The sequence below is a fragment of the Lathyrus oleraceus genome, chromosome 5, assembly GCF_024323335.1.
Source record: "Lathyrus oleraceus cultivar Zhongwan6 chromosome 5, CAAS_Psat_ZW6_1.0, whole genome shotgun sequence".
Classification (NCBI taxonomy): domain Eukaryota; kingdom Viridiplantae; phylum Streptophyta; class Magnoliopsida; order Fabales; family Fabaceae; genus Lathyrus; species Lathyrus oleraceus.
Genome location: NC_066583.1, coordinates 392,835,364 through 392,863,209, shown reverse-complemented (window position 1 = coordinate 392,863,209; position 27,846 = coordinate 392,835,364). Strand labels below are relative to the sequence as shown.

General features: G+C 36.5%; 1 long non-coding RNA gene across 1 annotated transcript; it reads right to left on the bottom strand.

The window, feature by feature from the left end:
* Positions 1-19,224: 19,224 nt before the first annotated feature.
* On the bottom strand, positions 19,225-24,869 carry LOC127085030 (uncharacterized). The gene is made up of 2 exons (XR_007788891.1): positions 24,697-24,869; positions 19,225-19,450 (listed from the first exon to the last, which is right to left on the bottom strand). It is a non-coding gene; the product is annotated as an uncharacterized LOC127085030 (long non-coding RNA).
* Positions 24,870-27,846: the final 2,977 nt, after the last annotated feature.

Sequence of the window (27,846 nt, the reverse complement as noted above, 5' to 3'; positions counted from 1 at the left end):
GAACTCTGTTAGCTCTTCTCTCACTATCTTTTTCCCCAGGGTTCTTCTCTCACTATCTTTTTCCCAGACAGGGTAATAGGAATAGAATGACCTTTTGTTTCACTGAAACTCTGAATTTATAATCTGATTTTTGTGGACCTGTGGGCTCAAATGAGAGAGGTCCAAGTCCAAGATTTTTTCTTTTATTTATTTATTTATTATATTTTTTTCTTTTTTTCGTTTTCCGTTTTTTTTTTTCGTTTTTTTTTCAAAACACGTGGGCTTCGCCTAGAGAGCATGACAGCTCATGAACAAACCTTTGCTCCTTCAAGATTAACGTTTTGACTGACGAATAGACCCCTGTTGGAAGTAACTCAAGTTTTTCCCTTGTGTTGACTGATCATCTAAATAGAGCCCACAAAGTGTCCTGGATGATGTTCAAGCTTCTTGGATCCGATTCCGATTGCCATGATGAAATGCAAATGCTAAATGACCTAAAAATGAATGCATGCATGAGGTGTAAAGCGTATGCTTCCAGGAAAAATGAAGGGTAAATTTTGGGGTATTACAGTTGCCCCTATTCAATCAACTGGAGACCTGGAAAGAAGATAGCAGCAGCTTTCGTGCTTTCGAGGTATCAAGGGATTGAATACAATAAAAGCCTGAAAATTTGCACTGAAGTGAAGTGAAGTAACAATGCCTGTCAGAATCGGAAAAGTGGTGGTCTTGAAAGAAGAATCTGTCTGGTACGGTGAGAGTCAGTCTGAATACCGAAAAAGAATGTTAACCTAGATACCAAAATAAATGGTAACACAGAAATAACCATGGCCTGAATGCCGCTCATCAGTCTGAATACTGGAAATGACTTCGATCTGAACATCGGGAGATATGAGATTATTAATATCGGTCTGAACACCGAGAGGCTGGCCTGAATGCCACAAGTTGCGTCGACCTGAACGTCGGAAACTTCTTCGATCTGAACATCGGAAAATTGGCCTGAATGCCACAAGTTGCATCGACCTGAACGTCGGAAACTTCTTCGATCTGAACGTCGGAAAACTGGCCTGAACGCCACAAGTTGCATCGACCTGAACGCCGGAAACTTCTTCGATCTGAACATCGGAAAACTGGCCTGAATGCCACTTCGGTCTGAATACCGGAAACTTCATGCCTGTCAGCATCGGCAGAAATAGGGAACAATAATAGAGGCGGCCAATGAACACTTGCTGGGGATAACAAAGGTAAGTCATGAACAATCTTCAGTCTGAGTATTGAAAACAACTTCTGGCTTATCACTTGGGATACCGAGAATGTTTTATGCTTACATGCGTATGTTTGAATTTTTCAATTGCGTAATGCTCCATGAAAATGGAAATGCTATGTGATTTGGGAGGATGCAATGCAATATGATTCTACATGCAGGGATGCGAAATACTGGGTAGAATGCCAAGATGAGGCAAGGGGATCTGCTGGGGAAATGATCACCATCTTCTGGACCCTGGCAAGGCTGCTAGAGATGCACAGCGCAAAGAATTCTGTGGGGACATGACCCGCCACACGGTGTTCTAGCAATGACGAAATACCGAGATTCTGACTGGGGAGAGAACGGCACTGAAAACCTGCTGTTGGGGAAAGCGATAGTGGTTCTAGCAACCACGACCTGCGAGAGATGACTCAGCAGGGGAAGCAAACACCGATACGGTACCGAGGTTCTGCTTCAAGGAAAGAAACCATGGATCTGGCATTGGGATTATCGATCTGGCCTCGAACTCTGAGGAGCAGCCGCTTCTGCTGGGAAGATACAGTCTGGCACTGTCAACTCTGTTGGGGAGTGTATAATCGGAAACCACCGCTTGGGGGGAGGTACAGTGGTGAGAACCTGCTAGGGATTGAAGAATCCAACGCTCTGATCAGCTCTGCAGGGATAAGATACCGAATTCGTCTATTGCGGGGAAAACATTCACGATCATCTGCAGGGGATTTTAAGGAAATGCCCCGAGGGTACCTGTTCTGAATAGACGATCCAATGCACTTAAAATTTACAGCAATTTTAAATGTTTATTAAGCATGTACCTGTAAAGCTCTTATGTGTCATGATGCAATGTTTATCAAAAAATTCAGACGTCATTTTTGCAAACAAAACAGAAAAATGAAAATGAAAACAGAGATATACTGAATAACATGATTTTATTGATTGAAAGGCCTCTGAATAGGCATTTACATCAGGAAGCAATCCCTGGAAAGAGGTAATCGCACAACAGATAAAAACAGACATTAATCTAATGGCAATGTGAAATGGATTTCTATTGGGTTCCAATTCTGCTATGACTTGCTCGTCTTCAAGATCCTCCAGATGATCAGCTTTCTAAAAGAGTGATTGGACTGTTTCCTATCCTTCAAAAGTTTCCAGTCATTGACACGAGATGACATTCAGAACTACTCAGAACACAGTCATTCGCTTAATCCCTAACTTTTGCCTGGATCGCCCTTTTCGGGTTTTCAATCCACCGGGATACCCATTTTTGCCTAAGTTGCCTTTTCAGGTTTTCAACTTACCGGGTGTACAATCTTTTCACTTTTAATCCCTAATTTTTGCCCGAACCTTTTTCATTTTCTTGGTTCGCCGGGATGCCCATTTTTGCCAGGACTACTCTTTTTATTGTCCAGCGGGTCTATTTCATGCGAAGTATTTTTTAACTGCGTCTGAGTTCACCGGGGAAGTGAAGTTTTCACCATCCATCGTTGCAAGCGTTAAGGCTCCACCATCAAAAACCTTGGTGACAATATACGGTCCATCATAGTTAGGAGTCCACTTGCCCATGTGATCTGTCTGAGGAGGAAGGATCCTTTTCAACACCAAATCTTCGACCTGGAAGCATCGAGGACACACTTTCTGATCAAAGGCTCTCTTCATCCGACTTTGATACAACTGCCCATGACAAATGGCTGCCATTCGCTTCTCTTCGATAAGACTCAACTCATTGAACCTTGTCTGAATCCATTCGGCTTCGTCTAACTTGACATCCAACAGGACTCTTAGAGAAGGAATCTCCACTTCAACAGGTAGGACTGTTTCCATACCATACACAAGGGAGTAAGGGGTTGCCCCGGTCGATGTACGTACTGAAGTACGGTACCCATGCAAGGCGAAGGGTAGCATCTCATGCCAATCTCTGTACGTAACAACCATCTTCTGCACAATCTTCTTTATGCTCTTATTTGCCGCTTCAACAGCACCGTTCATCTTAGGGCGGTAAGGGGAAGAATTGTGATGCTGAATGTTGAAGTTCTGGCACAACTCCTTCATCATTTTGTTGTTGAGATTAAAACCATTATCAGTAATGATTCTTTCGGGAATCCCATAGCGACAAATGATTTCTTTCTTGATGAATCGGGCAACCACATGTCTGGTGACCTTCGCAAATGACGCTGCTTCGACCCACTTGGTGAAATAGTCGATGGCAACAAGGATGAAGCGATGCCCATTGGAAGCGGTCGGCTCAATCTTTCCAATCATATCGATGCCCCACATAGCAAAAGGCCACGGCGAAGACATCACATTCAAAGGATTCGGCGGCACATGCACCTTATCAGCATAAATCTGGCATTTATGGAACTTCCGAGCATATTTGAAACAATCAGATTCCATGGTCATCCAGTAATAACCTGCTCTCAACAATTTCTTAGCCATTGCATGTCCGCCGGCATGAGTACCGAAGGATCCTTCATGAACTTCCTGCATTAACATGTTTGCTTCGTGTCTGTCCACGCATCTGAGCAAAACCATGTCGAAGTTCCTCTTATACAGCACATCGTCTTTGTTCAAGAAGAAACTGCCTGCCAATCTTCTCAAAGTGTTTCTATCATTGTTGGATGCCCCTGCAGGGTACTCTTGATTCTTCAGAAAGCGCTTGATGTCGTGATACCAGGGCTTGTCGTCAACTACCAGTTCAGCAGCAAACACATACGCGGCCCTGTCGAGGCGCATCACATCGATCCTGGGAGCGTGGTTCCACCGAATCACGTTGATCATGGAGGATAGAGTAGCAAGAGCATCTGCCATCTGGTTCTCATCACGAGGTATGTGATACAACTTTACTGTTGTGAAGAAAGTCAATAGTCTTCTCGTGTAATCTCTGTAAGGGACCAGATTGGGCTGGAGAGTGTTTCAATCACCATTCACTTGATTGATCACTAGAGCTGAATCTCCGAAGATGTCCAGAGTCTTGATTCTCAAATCAATGGCTTGCTCAATACCCAAGATACAGGCTTCATACTCAGCTTCATTATTTGTGCACTCAAAAGTCAGACGAGCGGTGAAAGGCATGTGGGCACCTTTCGGAGTAGTAATGACAGCGCCAATTCCACTTCCTCTGGCGTTGACGGCCCCATCAAACATTAAAGTCCACCTTTCGTCTGGATCAGGTCCCTCTTCAACAACTGGATCTTCACAGTCTTTCATCTTGAGGTACATGATGTCTTCATCTGGAAAATCAAACTTCATCGGCTCATAATCTTCAACCGACTGTTGAGCAAGATAGTCTGGCAGAATACTCCCCTTTATGGCTTTCTGGGAAGTATACTGGATGTCGTACTCTGTCAGTACCATTTGCCAACGAGCAACTCTTCCGGTGAGAGCTGGCTTCTCAAATATATACTTGACTGGATCCATTTTGGAGATCAGTAAGGTTGTGTGAGACAGCATGTATTGTCTCAATCGCTTCGCATCCCATGCAAGTGAACAACATGTTTTTTCAAGCATTGAGTATCTCGACTCGCAATCTGTGAATTTCTTACTCAGGTAGTAGATGGCATGCTCTTTCCTACCTGTCTCATCATGTTGACCGAGAACACAACCCATGGAATTGTCTAGTACTGTCAAATACATAATCAGCGGTCTCCCTAGGACCGGAGGCACAAGGATAGGAGGATTCTGCAAATACTCTTTTATCTTCTGGAACGCCCTTTGACAATCATCATTCCACCTAATAGCCTGATCTTTTCTCAACAATTTGAATATTGGCTCACACGTGGCTGTTAGGTGAGAGATGAACCTTGCAATGTAGTTCAACCTCCCTAAGAAACCACGGACTTGTTTCTCTGTTCTTGGCTCAGGCATTTCCTGTATCGCTTTCACTTTGGCCGGATCCACCTCAATCCCTTTTCCGCTAACAACAAAACCCAGTAGTTTTCCAGATCTCACCCCTAAAGTACACTTGTTCGGATTAAGCCTCAGCTTGAATTTCCTCAAACGCTCAAACAGTTTCTGCAAATTCACCAAATGTTCTTCTTCTGTCTGAGATTTGGCAATCATATCATCAACATAAACCTCGATTTCATGATGAATCATATCATGGAACATAGTCACCATTGCTCGCTGATATGTTGCTCCGGCATTTTTCAGACCAAACGGCATCACCTTGTAGAAGAAGGTGCCCCATGGGGTTATGAATGTTGTCTTCTCCATGTCTTCTGGTGCCATCTTAATTTGATTATAGCCAGAAAAGCCATCCATGAAGGAGAATACTGAGAACTGGGCCGTGTTATCCACCAAAACGTCAATGTGAGGTAAGGGGAAATCATCTTTAGGACTAGCCCTGTTCAGATCCCGGTAGTCAACACACATCTGTACCTTTCCATCCTTCTTAGGTACCGGAATGATATTTGCAACCCATGGCGGATAATTTGTGACTGCTAGAAACCCTGCATCCAACTGTTTTTGCACTTCTTCCTTTATCTTGACAGTCATCTCTGGTCTTGTTCTTCTGAGCTTCTGCTTGACCGGAGGACAACCTTCTTTGAGCGGCAAGCGATGTACCACGATGTCTGTGTCAAGCCCTGGCATGTCCTGATAAGACCAAGCGAAGATGTCAACATACTCTTGCAGCAATTCAATTAACCCCTTCTTCATATTGTCTTCCAAAGCATCCCCTATCTTGATTTCTCTCTTGGCGTCCTCGGTGCCGAGATTAATGACTTCAACAGACTCTTGATGCGGTTGAATGACCCTTTCCTCTTGTTTTAATAACCTGGTAAGTTCTTCAGGGAGTTCACAGTCTTCATCACCCTCTTCTTCAGCTTGAAAGATTGGGTTTTCAAAGTCGAAGGGAGCCATAGCAGAACCGTTATCAATAGGATCCGATGATGTGCATCTGCATGAGTGATGGTATGTGCTTATGAGTGTGAAAAAAAAAGTGGAAACTAAACAAAACATTGCCACTTTTTTTTTGAAAAACTGCAAAAATAGAAAGACAGGGAACGAAATATTTGAATGCAAAAAGACGTTCTTTATTTATGATAAAAAATGCAAGTGTCACATAGATGAGCCCTACAATGAGTCATTACGCCCTGGCGGAACGTAAGACTTGGATATGCATGAATAAACAAAGAAAATTACTCCTCCAGACAAGTGGCTTAGACAATTTCCTCAGAAGACCAATTGTTGAGAACTTCACCCGGGATCCTCGGACGCACCCAGTTATCGATGTCGCAATCACTATCCCCATCTTCATTGTTGACCGCAGAGACTAATTTGACTTCTCCTTCAACCATGTTAATGTTGGCTCCACCATGCTGGGGCATGGGATTTTTGACGACATTAGGAGCTGGTGCAAAGTTAACAGCCTTTGAATCAATGAGGTCCTGAACTACGTGCTTAAAAGCTTTGCAGTTCTCAATATTGTGTCCAGGTGCCCCAGAGTGGAAGCTACACCTAGCGTTAGCGTCGTAACCCACCGGAAGCCTACCAACCGGAGGAGCCAGAGTGTGCAACTGCACAAGTTGTAGTTGTTGAAGACTAGAAAGCAACTGAGCGTACGACATTGGAAGAGTGTCGAAACGCCGGTCCATCGTCCTTGGCCTCAGTTGATAGGCGGGTCTGTTACCCGGTTGTTGTGGTTGGTACTGAGCTGGTTGACGTTGTGGTTGTTGTTGTTGTAGTGGTGCTGCAGCTGGAATGGTCACAGCCGCAACATACGGTTGCTGATGATAGTTCTGAAAGTTATTCCTCCGGTTATCCCTATTCTGATAAGAAGATATGGCACTTGCATCCCCTTCTCTCCTCTTCTATCCCTGAATGAACGGATTCTTCACCCCTGATGAGGATCCACCTCTACTCTGGGTCTTGTATGTCCTCAGGTAATTCTCCACCCTCTCTCTGGTAGAGACTACATCAGCAAAATTGGAGGTATTGCAACCCACCAGGCGCTCCAAATAAGGTCCTGGCAGAGTGTTCATGAACATGTTAGCCATTTCCTTCTCCAACATAGGAGGTTGAACACGGGAAGCTGTTTCTCTCCAGCGTTGAGCGTATTCTCTGAAGCACTCATTGCTTTTAAGAGACAGATTTTGAAGTTGAGTTTTATCCGGAGCCATGTCTGCATTATACTGATACTGCTTCACGAAAGCCTCAGCCAAATCCCCTCCAGCAACGGATGTGGGCTCTGTCCAGCCTCATATACCATTCCAGGGATGCCCCAGCTAGGCTGTCCTGGAAAAAGTACATAAGCAACTTTTCGTTATCGGAGTATGCAACCATTTTACGGAAATAGGCTTGCACATGGGTCTTCGGGCAAGAGTTGCCATTGTATTTATCAAATATCGGGACCCTGAATTTCGGTGGCACTCTCACACTTGGGACCAGCCCCAAGTCAGCAACATCTACTCCCAGAGGATTCTGTCCTTCCACTGCCTTCAACCTCTCTTCCAATCTTCTAAACATGGGGTCCACACCATGACCCATACCAAAGTCTTCCTGCAGCAGGGGGAACTGATCGTCCTGATCATCATGAACGGGTTGTTGATCGGAGGTGACATGTAGGATTGGGATAGGCCCCGGTCCATTGGGTCCATTAGCCTCTCCCGCTGGAGGATCAGTCACCGTCTCTGGTTGAGCAGGGGGATTCCTCTCTATCATCTGCCTGAGCTCTTGCTGTCCCTGAGCCACCCCTTGAACCACATCCATGAATTGATTCATGCGGATTTTCATCTCGGCGAACTCTGCCTGTAGGCTCTCCATTACTCTCTGTTGGTTTCTGCGGGTACCGTACCGGTGAATGCCTGGGTCAGCTATCCTGCTGATGGAACACCAAACAAACTGAGAACACTGTGGCGGTACCTGTTATGCAAGACATGCTAATGAATATGTAAATGCAATGACATGTTTATCAATTCCAAAGGTATTCTACCCCCTTGATTCCAGTCTCTCAATAGATAAACGATGTAAAAAAAAGACTAAGCCGTTGATGATAACCAAGAAAATTCCGACTAGAATCAAGTAGAAGATATAAACCCCACAGAAATGGATAAACATGTGTGAATGATTATGAATGCAAAATGATGTGATGCAAAATGATGTGAATGCAGTTCCGTGGCATGGTGTTATACGGTGAACTGACTTTTATGTTTTTGCTTTGGAAAGCAAATGTCGCGGATAGCAAGAGTCGCCACCGACTTTTCTTTTATCCAATAAGGAAAGGCGGAAAAGGACAGGAAAGACCTTGATTAGATTTTGGGTTCGGGAGGTACATTATACAAAGGGAAGGTGTTAGCACCCTTTGTATCCATGGTTATCCATGGGCTCTCAATTGCTTAACTCACTTATGTTTTCCTTGTTTGAGAAAGTGTTTGAGAAATGTGGTGTGTTTAGAACATATTTTGAAAGGAGAGTTTAACTTTATAATGATTCTTGTACGAATGTATACAAAGTGTTTATCTCGTTTGATTTTGAAATATGTTTAGAAAAATATAACTCGGCGATGATTCTGGTGCGAATGTATACCAAGTGGTGATTTTCCAAAAGATGTTTTGAAAAGTGTGAGGTGTGAAAAGTATTTTAAGTTGTGAGTCAGCATTTAAGAGTTATACCTACCCAAGGTCTTTATGGGTATTTCCTATCCTTATGAGGGTAAAACTGTCCTTACTATTGAGAAGTAAGTAGTCTTATCCTTTGGATGTAAAGGGACATCGTAGGGTCGTCGATCGGTCATTGAAGGCAACATTTGCAAGGATACCTTAGCATTCGAAGGGACGATCGTCATTTAACCGTAGGCTACCACGAAGGGTCATCGAGGGACAAAGTCATGTATTCGAAGGCAACATTCGAGGGACTATGATGATTTAACCGAAGGGTCTTTGCTAAGGGTATCCTTACATTCGCGGGACATGGCCGTAATATTGTAAGGCAGCAAAGAGAGGGCCAAGATCATATATTCAAAGGCAACATTTGTAATCAATTAGGTAATTAGGATGAATCTCCACAAGGGTATCCCACAAATAAAGTGGAATACCTAGCAAGCTACCTTCTTCGGGAGTATGTGAGCCCTCACAAAATTCAGCAAACAGGTCAGAATACCAAATGGGGTGCGATCAATAGTTGCACCGAACAAAGGAATCGCACCAGTAATAATGTCAGGCAAATAATACATAGCTATGATAGAACATGTCAGATAAGCACAGAACAGAACGGAAAAAAATCAGCGATTGTCATGTTCGCTACTGCCTCGCCTAGCGAAGGCTTGGCGAACACTCGCTACATGTTCGCTTAGCGATGTGCTAGCGAACGGCTGCGGGTTTTGAGTTTAATAACAGTACGATTTCAGCAAGCTCCAAACCCTATGGCATCCATTACAGAAATTACATGGTTAAACATTCAAGACATCCATGCATACTTAAATCCACATGCAAAACCTAAGATACATTTATAAATTCAATCATAATGTCACATGTAAATTGGGAGCATAAAGCGGTAGTGGTAGTGCAAACCTGTTTGCAATTGAATTGCAATGTTGAATTGGCAGATCACTCTTAGGGTTGGTGTCAGATTGAGTTGGGCGGAGGTAACCTTTGTGCAGATGAGTTTCCTTCAGGGTTTCCTTTAGGGTTGTTCTGAATTCTCTTGGTTAGCCTCCAGGGTTTTTCCGGTTGCCTCGGTTAGGGTTTGCTTGTTCCCTCTCTGTCCTCCGTCTGTCTATCTGTCCGTCCTTTTTCTGAATGAGGTCTTGGTATTTATAATAGTTTTTGTGACCTAATGGGTCAGAATGAAGCCCAAAATTTCTGGTATTCGCAAGCTTCGCTAGGCGAGTGGTGCAGCGAAGAGTTCGCTAGGCGAAGGATTTTGCTCGCCTAGCGAGCAAGCCAGTTTAAGTCATTTTCTGGATTTGGCCACCTGTGCACTGGATTAATGTCTTGAAAAATGTCCTGAACACTTAACGGAAAAATTTTGGGGTATGGCACATGGGAATCAGGATCGCTGTATCTGCTTGAACATCTGTCAGGTTGCACTGTCTGGAGAGAAATTAAGAGCACACCAAACAAAGGTCATGGGATGGATCATGTTATCCTTAATATCAACCACCCATTTTGGTGGATTATGGTTTACACCTTATCAACACCCAAGTTTCATTGATATTAAGGATACCTGATCGGATCAACCATGAATCAAGGGTTTGTTGCAAGTCACGAGCATGGAGTTTAGGTTAAGAACCACCCAAAAGGAGTGTACTAAGGTTTAAACCTGCCAAACATGTTCTACAAAAGGTTCCCATAGTCATAATCCCATCTTTCGGATATTATCGGAGGAACGACTACTCGTATTCCAAAAATATTCTCAAGAGAGACTCTTATGAGTGTAGTATCGCATAACAATCGTATCAAATCTTACACTTGAACGACTTTCACACTACGTCCTACGAATAGGCCAAGATGGGTTTGGTAAACTAAGGTCCTCGGCTTCTAAGGTCTATATTGAAAAAAGTAATGTCTAACCACAACTTACTTGTGTGACATTATTGATCTCAACATGACCTCCACCAAGTGAATGGGCTTGCAAGTCAACTTGCTAAGGAATAACTCCACACATGTCGACAAGACTATGCCATTCTCCTATCCTAAGTGCACTCGAGTTCGGGTATAGAACTCATCTCACAAAGATCACCAAGCAGCCATGTTTATTTTAATTTTAGGATTATGGTTTTGATGTGGGAATGGGCCTTTGGCTCATGTTTGGAATGTTTGTTTTCTCATTTTGTCTCTAACACCCCTATATCCATGTTTACACCCCTCATGTGTTGTTTTTGTTTATTTTTTAGTCTTTTAATTTATTTTATTTTATTACATATATTTTGATTAATTTAATTATTTAAAATATTAGTTATTTGATTGATTGAATTTTCATCATTTCCCATGGCCTCTTGAAAACACTCAAGTTCACCCTTGTCGCATCCGCGAAAAACAACCGGCGGGCTAAAACAAAACAACACAGAGCCGCCACCGTGCGTTATTTATCCCAAAAGAGGGAAAGGAAACGCTCGAAGTAAACCTGGAAAAGACATGGTCTCGCGACCAAAGAGATGGGATCGGGAGTCGGTTATGCAAAGGGAAGGTATTAGCACCCCTACGCATCCGTCGTACTCGACGGGATCCACGCTCAAACGATAAAAAAAGGTTGCTAAAACAAACATCACACACATACACAACATAGGTGGGAGAAGAGGGGAGAGGGCTCGCTAGGATATCGCATCCCATGCCTACGTATCTCATCGGGAATGAGAATCAGAGTTACCGTAGTTCGGCTCACACACGCCGAAACAAAACACACGCAAACAGAGGCAAACATGGAACTCGAACGCCAATCGCTGGACTTACATCAGCTTCCGAACCAAACAAATCCACACTGGAAACCAGATGCCACTTGATGGACTTATACCGGACTCCAAGCACACAACAATAGGATACGGAATGCCAATCGCTGGGCTTACATCCGTCTGCTAACACACACAAGAAGGATAACAAACAACAAGCTACTAAGGAGTCAGGCACTCGAGCCTAGTAACTGTCAAGCAAACACACACAAAAAGAAAAAGGGTGCCCGGAGAGATCTCGTACGACCTCCTGCCTACGTACCTCATCTGGTATGAGGATCAGGGCAACGTAGTTCCCCTGAACAGGGGAGAAACTTTCTCCTAACCAGATACAGAGGGAGACACAACTAGGGAGACTATGACTCGAGCCTAGATGTTATCATGCATATCATCCCTAAGTTAAGGTTGCTATCTAACTTGCACAGACAGCAAGCTAATCCTAAACAGGCAAAGCAAAGCATACAAGCATAATCAAAACAAAGCAAACATGCACAATTAGCACACACTATATACAGACAAAGTGGGCCCACACAAAGGGTTAGGCTGCAAAAGCAAGCCAACTGTATCAGGTGATGTTAGCTCTTAACCCTAACATTGAGAGTTAGGGTGAAGCAGATGAAATAGGAAGTGAGGGGTGTGCCTCACAGCTCTTATCCCTGGCCAGGGAGAGCTTCAGACAAAGGAAGTGTGGGTTCAGAAAGTGGGAACCCTTCTACACTTATGACTGACTCAACATGGATCTTGGGTTAATATCCACAATGCATCAACACCAGTTGTGTGAGCAAAGGGATGACTCAACTGAATAGCAGGAGATGGATTGCACATCTCTTGTATCTGCCAATTGCCTTAACAAAGGTCTTTTCCTGCTTGGGGACAAAGATAAACAATCACAAGCATTGCCTCTTAAGGAGGACTTCAGACAGGTGTCTGGCCAAGTAACAGGCCAGGTCTTCCAGACTACATGAAGTTAGTGATGCTATACCTCAATTGGTTAAGCAACCAAGCAACAGCACAAGCAAGTTCACAATGAACTATAGCAACTAATGTACCTGAAATCAATCTAACTCAGTCAGTACACAGCTCAAACAGTCAAACAGACAATTACAAGTTAACAGTTAATTGTACATAAACAGACAAACAAGCAAAGCAATGCACAAAGGTGCAATCCACAAGGCCTAAGTACAAGTCTCAAAGCCTACAAAACAAGCTCAAGGTTAGTCATAAACAAGCAATGGACCAACTCCAATTGAGTGCACATCATCAAGTATAAGCAATTGTGCTCTTTGACCTGAAACAAAGCTCAAACATTAAGCACTAACCACTAGGACAAGGCCTAGGGTCAAAATGGGAGCAATAAACCAAAACAGAACATGAAAATTATCAAAAACCAAGATCAATCAAATGAGAATCAAATCCAAGTGGTCTCATATCCATATCGTCAACCAATTTCATTTCATGAGGCAAAGAGTACAAAGCATGCAATTTAGAACTTCATAGGACCAAACAGAAAGATCCAATTCAAATCAACTCACAAACATTTCAATAAATCCCCAAACAATTCATGGCTAACCAGCATTCATAACATGATCTACACACCAAATTTCAAGTCATTTGGACAATTGGAAGCAAGTCAAATAAAATCCATAAGTCAAGGTATGCATATACAAGTTCATACAAGGCACCAAATCATACATCAACTTCAAGCAAGCATAAAACAGAATTGGCACAAGATAAATGCATCAAACCAAAGCCATGGAAAACTTAAAGATATCTAGAATCACTCCACAACATTTCAAGTCCATCCAATACATATCAAGAATTTCACAAATCTTTTAAATTCATGACTCACAAAAGATCCACAAATGGTCAAACGGAAAGGAAATTCTCAAACAAATTGGAAATGCATCCAAAAATTCCATAAAAATTCACACGTGAACCTAACATCCAGAAGTATCAACATGCAAAAATTCACATCAATACAAGTTCATATGGAAAGGTAATGAAAATCCACAAGTTGGACAAGAAATGGTGTGACACACATTGTCACACCTAGATTGATCATAGCATATCTCACAAACCAGGAATGATAAAATCACAAACTCAAAGCCAAAATGTTCATTGAGATGTCTATTTTGTGCATGCAAAATTTCAAGAATTTTGGATCAAGCATCATCTTTTCACAACCAAAATAGTAACCAATGTGCAAGCAAACACATGTATGAACAAACCCTGGGCCATTCAAAAAATCACACGTGCACAATTTTTGCAAAAATCATCATAAAATAGTAGACATGGCAAGGATCATGGCACAAAAAATCTCATCTTAAATGGATTAATATTCTGTGAGTTATGATTTTTTCAATGTGGAGAAAAAATAAAAAATAAAAAGTGAAATGGCATGGTGAAACATGAGAAGCATATGTGATATAATTGCAAAAGGCCAAAGAGTGGACTGCTGGAGCCTGGACTCGAACCTCACTCCAATTCAAATATGCGTGTGCTATGATGAAACGCCGCATTTCACTTATACAGATGGCACGCTTCTATTGGTGCATGGCACACAAACAATGAAAAACATGCAAACAGGCCAAGCGAAGATCTGGAACACTTCTGGAAACGAAAATCAAACATTCATAGCGTGTTCATCACAAACCCTAAGCTCAAGAACAATTTCTCACAGAAATTAACAAACCGTATATCATTAGAATCCTCTCTCAATGTACATCATGAATCACAAATCAATTTGACTTAATTCTACCTAGATCAAGAGATTCGAAGAGAAACATTTTTGCACATGAATCTTCTAATCCACATAACTTCCTTGTTTCTCAACCAAATTCAATGAAACAAAGTGCAGTATACTCCACATGAAAATATCTATCTAAAGCATGCATCAATTTCATGAATCATCACATTCGAAAACTAACCTTAATTGGATAGCAGAAGTGAAATCGTGTGTTTCAAGCCATGGCAATGCAAAACAGAAACTCCTTGATGCTTGTATGAGTGAATGAAGCAAGGCTTTGATGTTAATTGTGCTTGATCTTGTTGAAAACTCGAATTGCCATTGATGACCTTCACTTCAACAGTTCCAAATTCAGCTTGAAAACCTTGTGATCTTGCTTCCAACAGCCTCAATAATGCACATGGATGAAGGATTGATGAAGATCTTGGCACGGTTTGTGGAGATTTTTGCAGAAAAAGTGAGAGAGAAAAGATGAAAAGTTTTGGATCTAGATCTCAATTTTCAAATTCTATTATGATTAGCAATGAAACAGTTATGATTTAGCTTTTATATGTGATGTTAAACATGTTGCTAATCATGATTAGTGTTAAGGCAAAGGATTAATGGAAATCAAGTTTTATGCTAAATTGCAAATTGGCCAATTCACCCTCCACATGTGATTCCAATGTAACAGTGCCAAATTCACTTGGAGCAAGTTTAAAAACCTGTTTTAAGGCCAAGGCAATTGGAATTAAGTGAATGCCATGCTTATTTTGCAAAATGACTTTTTCCCTCCACTTTTCAAATTAAGTTCACATGAAAAATGCACTTTTTGTGTGATGAGTTTCAATGAAATGTGATGCATGATTATGATAGTGCATGTTAAAAGGAGATTGTAGCAAAAAACCCCACATGATTTGGCCAATTGGTGTGAAAGTTATCCAAGTTTGAAGTTCAAAATATCTTGACAATGATCAATCCATAACTTGCCAACCACACATGAGAAATTCATGTTCTTGAACTTTTTGGAAAGGTGAGAGCAAGATCTACAACTTTCATGTTGAACAAAATTTCATTTGAAGCATTTTAATCTTAAGGAGAAAACCTTTCCATTTTTAGCAATATTGAATTACAAGTCACTTTCTATTTTTGGAAAGTTTTCATCTGACTTTATTTTCTTCATTCTTGATGTTTGAAATGTCAAATGAAACTTGTTTGGACATGAATGAAGTGTATCTAACCCTCTCCTACCTCCAAATCCATCAGTTGACCTTCAGTTGACTTTTGTTGACTGATAGATGAATTGGCTATGCACAGATGAATTTAAGCCTCAAACTCCTGGTGAAATGGCTCAAACATGAAACCCTAGCTTCCATAAGCTCATAAAAACCATGAAATGCTCCCTCATCTCATCGAAGACCTCATCTCCTTGACAAGCCCTGATTGGCACAATGCAGATGATTAGGGTTGACCAGAGGTCAAAACCCTAATCTCAAGGTATCTGATCAAGCATAATGAATCTCTTGGTGATGATAAGACCATGATGATGATGATGTACCATTTCAACCAAGATAAAGCTCAACCTCCTTGAAGAACCAAGAAACCCTAATTTGAAGCACAAAGCCTCAGATGGTTAGTGATCCATTCATAAAACCCTCAGCTTGCATCTCTTAACCTCTTTATCTTCTGATCAAGACCTAGGAGGATGACTTGCTCAATGTAGCCATATGATATGCAATATGCAATATGCAATATGCAATGACTAATGACCTAAAAGATGAAATGCAATATGTTAAGCTAGTCCCAAGAGAGGAGGGCAAATTTTGAGGTGTTACAACCCTCATCAGTCAAGGTCACATAGTCATCAGACTTATACCTTGTAGTGGGTTGTCTTTGTCTGTTAGAAATCCTAAGTTGAACTTGAGATGATTCTGGAGCTTCACCAAGATTCTTATCATGCGACATATCACTCTCCCTTTCACCATCATTAGTTGGAATATTTACCTCATCTTCAAGTTGTTGATTATCAGCATAATCATATGGCTCACCATTATGATCATCACTACCAATAGCATCCAGATTATGACTAGGTAACTGAACTGGATCAACATTAGACAAACTGATATCTTTCTTGGGTGTGGCCTTCTCTACCAGATTATGACTAAGTTGAAGGAATGCTTACAAGGATTAATTGGTACTACCTATACCAACAAGGTGCATCTTCTTTTAGGTAGCCTAACAAATAAGAACTCTGTAGTTAAGAAAGTTTGACATGGAGTAGTATTTGGAAGGGGGGCTTCTGGGAAGTTTACCATAAAGCGTGTGAGTGAGGATAAGGCATGCTGAAAAGATCGGTGTTGGTTTATGGGGCTAGTCGATAATCCTGAAAGCAATATGAGGCGTTAAAATGGTATCAGAGAATATGTATCCTGGTACAATATGGTCCAGGGACAAACCAAACAGAAGCTTGTGGACATGTAACACCTGAAACCGAAGAGGGTGGGGTGGTTGTAACACCTGAGGCGTAAGAGTGAGAGGAATGGTCGCCTGAATTCATATCAGAATGGGAGGATCCTGAGGTTGTACTGGTATGAGACTACATGGTTGAAGTAAGGCTTATAAGGATTAATTAGTACTATCTATACCAACAAGATGCATCTTGTTTTTGGTAGCCTAACAAATAATAACTCTATAGTTAAGGAGGTTTGACGTGGAGTAGTATTTGGATAGGTGACCTTCTGAGATGTTTTCTAGAAAACGTGTGAGTGAGGACAGAGCATGCTGAAAAAGACATGTGTTGGTTTGTGGGGTCAGGCGGTAATATTAAAAGCAGTCTAGGGAGTTACATCGCTCATTGAATTTCAAGATAAATCTTCTAATATGCTCCCTAGGTAACTTGTCATCTTTTCCATAAAAGGTATCAAGTCAATCTTTATGTGACCTTTGGGAAGAGGCATTGATATGTCCACTCACTTAAAATAGGGCTTTCTTTACGTAGATTTATTTATAGTATTAACTTATATCCAAAAATACATTAATCGTATCAACTATGAGGTTGGGATCCAACAAGTGTTGTTTAGGAAGTCTAGCCTTGATTGCAACTGATTGGCACCATAAGTTATCTGAAGGATAAAAACCCAAAAATTGTATACATGTATCACTACAACAAATAATAGATTTTATAACAAAATTTCCACATTGGCTAATTACCAACCTAGGTGTAATCCAAGACACGCCACTTTTTATTTTATTTTTTAAAAATACTACCTATTCCCTCGGTTGGACTATCAAATGATGGTAAAAGTCCTTATGGAACATGCCTTCAATTCCTAGCAACTGAACTTTTTAATTTTATTCTTAACAATTACTACCTATTACATCAGTTGGTATGGAAACCAATAGGTTAAGTTTTCACTTGTCTCCTTTCCTTTCTTAAATTTTGTAATTAAAAAATGTTAGGAATATTTCATCAATTATGGTGGCAATCGATAGGTATGTTTTCAGAACAAACACTATTTTCATTTCTCCTTAGAAACTGAGCAAAACCTAAATTGAATCTTCATCTTCTCCATCAAAACTTCCAAACAACTTGAAATTTCATTTGTCCTGTAATGAGTTTTGAAAATCCTTCTTCTTCAAACATCATTTCTTCCATAATTAATATCTAAACTTTATCTCTTCCATAACCGTGTTCGAAACTTCATCTTCTCCTCTCGAACTCCATTAACGCCATTGAAGATCACTCGAACAAAACAAAGAAAGGAAAGGAAACTTGAAAATAGAAGGGAAAGGAAAATAAACTATAAATAAAGATTGATCCACCATTGTCTTTGTTTTATCCATCATGTTTCTGGTACGTAAGTCACTTTATCCATGCATGAAACTTAGAAATGTTAATTGTTGTTGTAAAATGTTTAATGTTATGGTTGACATTGAGATTGAAGATGTAACTATATTAGTAATATATGTTGTTGTCATCCTTGCCCTATCCATACTCTAATATTTTTCATCATCATATTATGTTGAATCTTGAAGTATGAATCAAGTATGGTCTACCTCCTTATCAGAATTTATCTTAGTAGCACCAATTATGCCTCCCATGATTGAAATTTTCACTAAATATGTTAATAATATATGTTGTTGTAAAATTTAATGTTGTTGGTTTTTAGAGTAAAACTTTTAATCTATCGGATGCAAAGGCATTTTCTCCCTAAAATAATATTTAGTTATTATTGTTGCTTGTTGCTCAGGATCCTCTGTTCAGTGATACTTTTGGAATAAGATTAACTTGTTAAATAAGTTAATAAGTTATCTAAAATGTATACGTAAAAACACATAATTATTAATTTTATTTTCAAAAAAAAAAAGTTATGGAATGTAGTTGGATGAAAGCTAATAGATTAAGTGCAAAGTGAGAATGGAGTGGTTGAATTTCTTCAATACGCTGAAAGAAATCTTCCTAACAACAATGCAATTTTGTATTGTCCTTGTGTTTTTTGTGGGAAAAATAAGAAATATGGAAATAAAGAAATATTGAATCATTTATGTTGTGATGAAATTTGTCAACATTATATGACATGGATATAGCATGGTGAAATGATAGAAACCTGAACTATAACATACAAAGATGAATTTTATGTAGATATGAATGCTCGACTAGAATATATCATTCGTGATATTAGAGAATATTTGTTTAAGAGATCTCATGTGTATGATAATTTACACGATTGACAAGGAGATCTGTTATATTCGGGCACATAAATTTTACACGATTGATAGTGGTGTTAAGACTGTTTAATCTGAAGGTAAAAAATGGATGGATAGATAAGAGTTTCATTTAATTGCTTGAATTGTTGAAAGAAATGCTTTCAGAAGGTAATATGTTGTCAAACCATAATTATAAGACCAATAAGAGAATGTGTCCAATGGGTATGGACTGTATCAAAATACATACATGCCGTAATAATTTCATATTATAAATCATACATATGAAAAACTAGATCAGTGCCCGCAGTATGGTGAGTCGCGCTAGAAGTTAAAGAACACTGAAGTTAATGATGATGATAGTGTATGCAAGAAGGATCTTCATGCCAAGGTGATGTGATACCTACCAATAAATCCAAGGTTTAAGATATTTTTAGTTAATGTAAATGACATAAAGAATATTAGATGACGTATAGATGAAAGAAATTGTAGTGGAGAAATTCGTCATGCAACTGATTCTTGGCATTTTGCCAAAATAAATGTAACAGAAATTATAACTAAATTGTGTTTATTCTTAAATTATATATGTAATAAAGTCATTGATCTAGAAAACTTAGGTGAATTGCAACATGAGGATACAATTATCTTGTGTCAATTGGATATGTATTTCCCTACATCATTTTTTTTGATATTATGGTTCACTTAATTGTTTATCTAGTCGGAGATATTACATTTTGTGGTCTAATTTATTTAAGGTAGATGTTTTCATTAAATAAATACATTAATATTTTTAAAGGGTATACGAAGAAAAGTCACCATATGGAAGCTTCGAATGTTGAAACGTACATTGCAGAAGAATATATTGAAGTTGGTTCAAACTATTTGTCAGAAGTAGATTTTATAGGAATTCCCAAGTCTCGTTATGTTGAAAGATATGAAGGTTGATGCACTCAAGGTTTAAATGTTAAGACAATGTTATGATATATAGGTATTCAAGCACATTTGTATATATTAAATATTTTTATTTAAGTTCAACCTTACTTATCCACTCACAAAAGACTTATCAAGGAAAAATTCTCCCAGATGAATGAAAAATAGTTGTCGATAGAGCATGACAAGAAATTGATAGATTTGTTTAATGAGGATTTATAATAATGGGAGTGCATATAAGACAATTAAATGATGTCATATATGCATAAATTTAATGTAATAACTTGGTTATGATTGAGGTTGAGTCGATGTACTTCTCTAGTTCGAAAGATAAGAATCTTGTCATGGCATCTATATCGTACTTTGGAGTCATTTAAGAGATTTGGGAGATTGATTATGTTATATTTAAAGTTCATTTATTTAAATGCAAGTGGATTGATAATAATATGGGTGTATAAATCGATGAATTAGAATTCATATGGGTTAACATTCGTCATACAACTTATATGAACGAACCTTTTATCAGGAATCTCAAGAAAAACAAGGTTTTTATGTCACTGATCCTTCTAATAATAGATGGTCAATTGTTTTCCAAGAAAAATAAATTCATACTACTGATGAAAATCAAGATTTAACTCTGAATATTTTTCAGACTCCTTCTTTATCAATGCACATGTGTATCTCATATGAAGAAAATGATTCAGTTGATGTGCATGATATTCTTTAGGGTCATCAATAAGAGGTATGGAAAACTAACAAGTAAACTTTTTTATTGTTTGTTCATAATTTATTGTTATTTTCATTTTTAATATTTATAGTTAATGTTGTTACAATTCTAATTGTTTTTATATTTTGTTCAACTTATAAGTGTTTAATAAATGGGCAGTGATCATTAACAAAAGAAAACTTATCTAGCGTATGTTCGTTCACGTTGTACAATTTGTTTCCTTGAGTTTTATGAATCCAATTGAACCATTGATATGTTTTAATTTTGTTATAAAAAAATGAATATGTATAATTTTAAGTCACTCTCGACATATTTGAGTAGTCATTAAATATATGGTACAAAATGTATATAATTTTAGTTTTGATGTATTGTATAGTTACTCCTTTAACCATGCAGTTATCAAATATATGATACAAAATGTGTCATTTAGGTTATGTTTTTTTTAAGTTATAACAAAAAAATATAAAACTAAATATATATATATATATATATATATATATATATATATATATATATATATATATATATATATATATATATATATATAATTCATAGGATTTCAAATCAATTAATAGTCTCAACCAATATGAAAAGTGATTCACCTAACAACTACTATCAACTAATGAGAAAAGTGAGACATTTCACTTCGGTTCAAAGTCCAACCAATATAAAAAGTGAGAGATTTATCCTCAATTAACCTTTCAATCAAGAGAAAATGTAGCGTGTTTTTTATTTTTTTTTACCTTATTCAATAACCCAAAAAGAAAAATGACTAATTTTTCATAACATCTTGTCACCTGAGACCCCAACCTAGATAAGGACCCTTTACCAATCAAGATTAAAACTCTTTTTTATAGGAGTGTATCTTAAAACTTCCATTTATCAAAACTCACAATTTTTTTTGAAAACTTGCATGCCATTATCTAAGAACGCCACTTTCATTACTAATAAGTCATATCTAATTATCTTATAATGAAGAAACCTCTGAATCTTTAAACATTCACAAAATCTACTTTAAAAATCATACCATCCTTCAGACCTCTTAGCCAAATCCATCACCTTATTACCATGAACTTGACATATTTTTCTCTTGATCTATTCTTAAATATTGTGATTCGGTAATGTGAAAATAGTAGTTTCTAATTAACAGGGAAGAATCCCCATTAATTACCAGCTACCTATGTCTAATTTCTATTATTATAATTTAAATTGTACTAGTTAGAATATTTGTTTATATTCTAAACACTACCATATATATTGAATCATTGATGGAACAAAAAATCTTGAAGCTCTCTAGAAGGTTTCTAATGCTCAATAAAAATATGGCAATATTGTTTAGTACTCAATAGAGCAATATCGTTGAGACAAATATTGCATGTGCTTCCATATGCATATATATATAAACATAACCATAAAGTAGTATTCATATCAAGCAATTATTATTATTCCCAATGTCTCAACTCTTTCTTCGTTCTCTCTAATAATTAGTTTTTAGTACTAGATAAAATTTTGGACCATGAGATCATAACTCAATCAACTGTCAAGTTTTAAACGCAATGAATATTTTTTAATTATTAGGTACAAAAATAAAAAAGTACAAATATGAAAAAGTATAAATGCAATGAATTTCACTTAGGTACACATATGAAAAAACAATACACATTGGAAGAGAGACCACACTCTAGAGCCAACAATTAAATAGGTTGGTTACTTCTCTGGATGTTGACCCGTCGATAAAAATTTGAGTCTTGAGAGTATATTTTTCTTAAGATCTTGAATTTAAATCATGTTAGTTCTGACTTTAAATGAAATCTTTTCTAATAGACGGCGGAATTGATTCATTTAGATTAATCAGTCGAAATACTGGATTCCGAACTTCAAAAAATTAGGTTGGCTACTTGAGTTCCTAAATTTAATGTGTTAGTAGTCTCTATTCATTGCATAGTTTTCCTAACCCTAAAAAACATCCATTTTATACACTAGCCATATGTGTGCTTCTTCAATGCCCATCATTTTTTATGAACTTTAAATGCAAAATTGGGCCATGCCAGCCAATTTAATGGCGCTATTAAGGCTATATTGTATGTCTAGGAGACCTCACAACATATGAGGAAATTTGAATCCTATAAGTTTCTTTTTTGAGGACCACAATATTGTTCTAAAGTAGAAAGGAATTTGACAATAACCTTTTGATGAGTGCAATGATTCTTTTGTGCCCACCCTTAATCATGGTGTCTCGAATTTAGCTGTATAATCATCCCATTAAATTTTCTTCACAATTTGTAACCAATAACATTTGATGAGTTAGAGTATTTTCAAGAAGGTTGCTTTAGCTAACATGGAATCAGTTTAATAGTCATTTTCATTAGAGCATGAAAAATTATGGTGGCAAACAGATTTCATAGCTCATAGAGGCATCCTTTATCTGTTCTCTTAGACTCGAGCACCACTATTGATTTATGGTCGGTTGGAAGATGAGGAATTTTAATAAAGGAAAAGAAATTGGATGGTAGGGGAGAGGAAGGGATGAGTTTTAATTATCCATACTTAGTCATCAAAATTTTTAATTTAATTTAATATTTTATTTTAATCTCTTAATTAAAAAATATTACAAACTATTCCTTTAACTTCATTTATATTATTTTATTTGATATTTTATGTCAATTTCTAATAAAAAAAAATTGATTATGTGACGTGACAAAAAAGTCATTGGTACAAATTTGAGTCGGTATATGTAGTTGAAAATGGATACATTATTTAAATTGAGAGGATTTTGTTTCTGGGAGAACCTCGCTATTTAAACTGTGTATTAGTTTTTAATTACATATGTCGATTCATATTTATATCAATGATTTGCTATCGTTTCACTAAAACTTAACATTTTTTTCAATAGAAATTATCGGGATCAAATAGTGTAACATAAATGATGTTAAGAGACTAATTTATAATATTTTTTAATTAAGTGACAAAGCTAAAATATTAAATTAAATTAAAGAACTAAAACATGTATTAAGCCTTTTAATTATATATATATATATATATATATATATATATATATATATATATATATATATATATATATATATATATATATATATATATATATATATATATATATATATATATTAGTTTAAATATAATTTAATTTTTTACCCATAAAATCTTTTAATACTCATGTTTAATAAAAAAGGTTTTTAAAATTTTTTATCAAAAAGAAAACTTGTTCATTCATAAATAACACAAATGGTTAAATATAAAATATTTAATATTTTAAAATATTTTAATTTGTAAATAAAATATTTATAAATATCATAAATTCATTATAAAATGTTTAATTAGATGAATTATTATTGGACCACTACCAATCTTGATTATCCATTTAATCTCATTAAATAATTATAAATTAAATTATAGGAAATATATAATTCATATACTATAATTATATATAAAGATATTTAAGACTAATACAAATAAAATAATAGATGAAAATAAAATATATGAAAATAAATAAGAGTTGATCATAATATATATATATATATATATATATATATATATATAATATATATATATATTATATATATATATATATATATATATATATATATATATATATATATATATATATATATATATATATATATAAAAGAAAGTTACATATAAAAGAAAATATACATATAGTCATTAACATATAGTATCTCATAAACAAGTTACATAGCTAATCAAATGCAAGAAAAAATATACTGAAAACATAATCAATTAAATTTAAAACACGATCAACAACATACAACTAATACATGAATCAAATGAATATATATATATATATATATATATATATATATATATATATATATATATATATATATATATATATATATAGTTAGATAATAATACTTCTTTTTGTTTATTTTGATTTTTTTTATTAGATAAATGTTTCACTATTATTTTACAACATTGTCCTATGTAGCATGAGTGTATGGGGAAAAAGCACTTACCTTGCGTGTTTTCTAACTTTGAACGATCAAGTGCTTAGTGCTCCATTTTATTAAGAATTTCCGCAACGTAGAAATGCCCAAGATAAGTGGTAGTAAAAAGAGAGTGATGATTTTATTTGTGTAACTTTTCTTTTCTTTTCGCATGTGATATATGAGATGAGTTTGTGAGTATTTATAGGAGTGAAAGTTGGGAAATAAGAGAAATATGAGTGGCTCCTAATAAAAGAAGCACTAATGAAAACTAATAAACTAATTATAAATTTTATGATAGTGGAATATGTATAGTATCATTTCATTAAATTAATTCAATATTACTTTATTCTAACTATTCATTTCCTAGTGATCATAACACACCTATCTAAGAATGGATCACTCTCACTCATATGATGTTTCACGTTACTTTTCCTCACTCATAATTGTTATAATTCATATAATAATAGCATATGCACTATTTAATTCCTTCAAACTTAAATTAGGAAATAATAAGCCACATATTATTTTATTTTAGACCTATTGAATATATTAATTCAAACTTAATTTATGAAATGCTACTAACAACAACACACATATTCTTAAGTTTTAGATTATTTATTTTCCCTTAAACTTGTGACTAATTTGATTATTTATTTATCATATTCAAACCAAATTGACTAATTTAAATAAATGGATAAAATTCTCACTAAATTAACTATTCTAAGTGATTAAAATATGTGATTCTCACTAATTAATTAAACTAAATTATGTACTTCTACTTAAATAAAATAAAGGGTGTTTCAATTTACTAAATTAACCATTTGTAAAATAATTCTAATAATTCTAATTTCAAGTACAGATAAATCATTTTGAGAAAAAGATACATATTTCTAAATAAATGTATCATAATATAATAAATCATCAAATAATGTATTATATTAAGAAAAAATATTGTATCACCATCACTCTGAATAAAATAATAAAATAAATACTGTGGATAACTTTGAATTTAAATAAAAGTCAATTATTGTAAAATTCAAATTTTTTATCTCATGAATAAATAAATTCAACGTATACTAATTTAATAAACTTGATAATTTAAAATTTTATTTAAATTTCTTACGTATAAAATAACTTATCTAATAAATAATAACTCATAAAAGTTATTGAGACAAATATTTATAATTTAAATACCTTAAAATTGTGGGGTGTTACAACCGGACCAGTCCAAGTTCAACTCAAAGAAAAATGGAAAATGAGTACACTACTTTGAAGGAAAAATACTCAGGAGCTCGAATCTGGCCTCAATTTTGTCTAATTCCAAGTATATGAAAAGATACAGGGAATCGAATTTTAAGGATCATGAACTGAGTTGTTTCGATTTGACCTCAATGCAACTCAATCTTCTTGCCTATATTGGTAGGACTTTAGACAATCAAAAATCAACAAGAATAGTGGAGAATTGAGTGAGAATCGAATAGATGAAAAATCTGAAAATTCACCTTCAATGGAGCTTCAGATTGGCACGATCTTGCCACCAATTATGCTTGGTCTTGCTTCAGATGCTTGATGGAAGAGAAATAGATCAGAGAAAGGGATGGACTCTTGGAATTTCAATCTCAAAACAGATGGAGAATTGAAACTCGATTTTCAAAGAAAATCCTCAAGTTTATCCTTCAATGGTGAGGGTTTGGGTTTCTGAATCAAAGCTTGGGCATGAGGTCTCTAATTCTGAGCATGAGAAGTTCTATTTATAGCCATAGAGAATGATATTTGCACACTTCCAATTTTGGAAAAAATTTGAAAATCCTTTTTGCATGGTTGCATGGGCATGCATGAGGCCTATGAAATGATGGAATTTGATCCATAATCTAATGTGCAATGTACTGAAATCATCTTGGAAGCTTATGCAAGTGTATATGGAAATTGGACCTTGAAAATATCCAAATGGTGCTTCAACTTTCACCCATGCGCAAGTACCTCATACTTTGTCCAAATGAGACGATTTTGGATTTTTTGGAAAGGTGAGATCAAGAGGAGAAACTTTCATGTTGAACACTTTTTCATTTGAAGTTTGGATAATTATTAATTTTGAGGTGGAAGTTTGGGAAATCAAACATATTAAAAAAAATCTAAGTACCAGGCCATATGTTCACTTCTTCTATCTTGAATAAATTTTCCTATGGACTTTAAATGAGAAACGTTCCTTCATTAAAGTTGTAGCTATTTCAAACCTATTCAATTTGGTCTCAAATTTGGCCCTATTTGGATTTATAATGAAGGAGTTATGTATTTTAGAAGTTGAGGAAAATCACTTGTTCAATGGTATTGGCCCAAAATGACCTATAATGTTTCCTCTTGGCACATGCACTTGCAAGTTGAATTTGCACTTCCTCCAAACATCAAAGTTTAAGTATACATATTGAATTGGATCATGCAATTTGAATGGATTTCATCTCATAAAAATTGAGCAAGTTATGATCTTAGGAAGTTGACCTCCAAACTAGGGTTTAGACAAAATGACCTATAATCGTTTACCATAAAAAATGACTTTCCAAGCAAAATTAGCTCTTGACTTCGACATGAAAGTTGTTTGGAATGTCATTTTGAGTAACTTTTCTCTTGGAATAAATTTCATATGAGGACTTGGAACGTGGTTTGACTGGTCGTTGGAGTAACTGGATTCTGAGGAGTATGAGTAGAAGAAGAAATCACCAAGATTGGATCATCTTCGACCTTCATAGGAAGTGGAACCTTCCTCATAGGATCAGGAGCATTGATTGTCATGAAAGTCGTTGCAGCATTGCATTGGGCGGCTAATCAAGTCAATTTTGGTGTTGTTATGGCTTTCATGAGATCGATCGATTATTCGAATAACAAGAGTATTGGTTATGGTTGAGTTGTAGTAAAAAGACGGTGGTTTCTCATGGAGATTCGAAGGAATTATATGTTGATTCCCACATATAGCGTTATTATTCTGTGGTGGAACTAGGAATAAGAAATGAGATAGGAAGGATATCTTCTAGTACGGTGGTGTGCTTTCGATATGTCGAAGCGGGGTGGACCTTCAAGGTTAACACTACATCGTCTAAGTTAGTGAAGTATTCAAAAAGCATTTTAGAACGAGTGAAAAAGGTGACTAAAATTGGTGTGTGTGAAGCTTATATGGGGTGGACG